The sequence below is a fragment of the Rattus norvegicus genome, chromosome 8 (assembly GCF_021556685.1).
Source record: "Rattus norvegicus strain SHRSP/BbbUtx chromosome 8, alternate assembly SHRSP_T2T, whole genome shotgun sequence".
Lineage (NCBI taxonomy): Eukaryota > Metazoa > Chordata > Mammalia > Rodentia > Muridae > Rattus > Rattus norvegicus.
Window position 1 is genome coordinate 8,265,870 of NC_141541.1, and position 2,396 is coordinate 8,268,265.

The 2,396-nt window shown below is 43.5% G+C and overlaps 1 pseudogene; it reads right to left on the reverse strand.

Annotated features, from left to right (window-relative positions):
• Positions 1-319: 319 nt before the first annotated feature.
• On the reverse strand, positions 320-1,558 carry Pgk1-ps4 (phosphoglycerate kinase 1, pseudogene 4; annotated as a pseudogene).
• Positions 1,559-2,396: the final 838 nt, after the last annotated feature.

The window sequence follows — 2,396 nt, forward strand, 5'->3', positions numbered from 1 at the left end:
GAACAGTGACAAAGCTAACCAGAGGCAATATACATCGAAGAGAGCTAAACTTTTATAGCTCACTTCCTTTCACAGGCAGAATATAAATAGATGCCCTCTACAATGCACAATGGTTTTAGTCACTAAGGAATTTAAATGGGATCTTAAATGTAGACAAATCCCGATGCAGTAAAGATGAACTGAGATGCTGTTTAACTGTTTAGGGTTTCTGGTGCTGCATCTTGCCCACTAGCTGAATCTTGCACTAACACCAAATAGAGATACAGAAAACACTAGGTCGACTTAGGGGCTGTGCACTGGAACCAAAGGCAGGAAAATACTAAACATTGCTGTAAGCATCCACCCCAGGAAGAACTATACCATCCAGGAGCTCTAGACTGGCACTGCCCCCAGTGCTCACATGACTGACTTGATTCTCTGTGTTCCATTTGGTACAGCAAGTGGCAGTGTCTCCACCACCTATGATAGTGATACAACCTTTGGAAGTGGCTTTCACCACCTCATCCATGAGGGACTTGGTTCCCCTGACAAGGGCTTCCCATTCAAATACCCCAACAGGACCATTCCAAGCAATCTGCTTAGCTTGAGCCACAGCTTCAGTATATTTCTTGCTGCTCTTAATACCACAGTCCAAGCCCATCCAGCCAGCAGGTATACCAGAGACCACAGTAGCTTGGCCAGTCTTGGCATTCTCATCAAATATTTCAGCAGTGACAAAGTCAACAGGTAAGGTAATCTTCACACCATTTTTCTCAGCTTTGGACATGAGATCTTTAACAATCTTGGCTCCTTCTTCATCATACAGAGATGTGCCAATCTCCATGTTGTTGAGCACCTTAAGGAAGGTAAAAGCCATTCCACCACCAATGATCATCTCATTCACTTTGTCTATATTATCGATCAGCTGGATCTTATCTGCAACTTTAGCTCCTCCCAAGATAACCAGGAAGGGTCGCTCTGGGCTTTCCAAAGCCTTGGCAAAGTAGTTCAGCTCCTTCTTCATCACAAATTCATCAGCCTTTTGTGGCAGATTCACACCCACCATGGAGCTGTGGGCTCTGTGTGCATGAGCATCATTGACATAGACATCTCCGAGTTTGGACAGGGAGGTTTGGAAAGCATCAGTTTTCGCTGGCTCAGCTTTAACCTTGTTCCCAGAGCATGTTTTCCCTTCCTTTCTTTCTCTACAAGAAAGTGGAGGTTCTCTAGGAGGATGACAATCGCAGCCACTGGGTTGGCACAGGCATTCTCTACTTCTGAGCCCACACAATCCTTCAAGAACAGAACATCCTTGCCCAGCAGAGATTTGAGTTCTGCAGCAACTGGCTCTAAGGAGTACTTGTTGGGCATGGGAACACCATCAGGATGGCCTAGTGGCTCATATAACTGACTTGGCTCAATTGTCCAAGCAGAATTTGATGCTTGGGACAGCAGCCTTGATCCTTTGGTTATTTGTTATCTGGTTGTTCTTCTTAGGAACACTGAAGTCCACCCTCATCACTACCTGCTTCCCCTTCACATCCAGCTTGTCCAAAATCAGCTTGTTAGAAAGGGACATTTTGGCAACACTGTGAGGTCGAGAGGCTCAGGGAAGAGGAAGAGGAGAACACTGCAGAAGACGTGCACTTTTGAATCATCTGAAGTTCTTATTTTACAGATCTTTCACTTGCTTGGTTAGAGTCACACCAAGGTATTTTATATTATTTGTGACTATTTTGAAGGGTGTCATCTCCCTAATTTCTTTCTCAAACTGTTTATTCTTTGAGTACAAGAAGGTTTGAGTTAATTTTATATCCAGCCACTTTGCTGCAGTTGTTTATCAGGTTTAAGAGTTCTCTGGTTGAATTTTTGTAGTCACTTAAATATACTATCATATCATCTTCAAGTAGTGATATTTTGATTTCTTCCTTTCCAATTTGTATTCCATTGACCACTTTTGTTGTCTCATTGCTCTGGCTAGGAATTAAAGTACTGTTTTGAATTAGTAGGAAGAGAGTAGGCAGCCTTGTCTAGGCAAAAATGAGGATATTTCAGTCCTTCTTAGAAGGGGGAAGAAAACATTCATGGGAGGAAATTCAAGGACAAAGAGTGGAGCAAAGTCTGAAGGGAAGGCTATCCAGAGACTACCATAACTATAGATCCATCCCATATGCAGCCACCAAACCTGATCACTATTGCTGAAGCAGGAAGTGCTTGCTGACAGGATCCTGATATAGATGTCTCCTGAGAGGATTTGCCAGAGACTTACTGATACAGATGAGGATGTTTGCAGCTAACCATTGGACTGAGAACGGGGACCCCAATAGAGGAGTGAGAGATAAGACTTAAGAAGATGAAGGGGTTTGCAATCTCGTAGGAAGAACAACAATATCAACCAACCAGACCTCCCAGAGCTT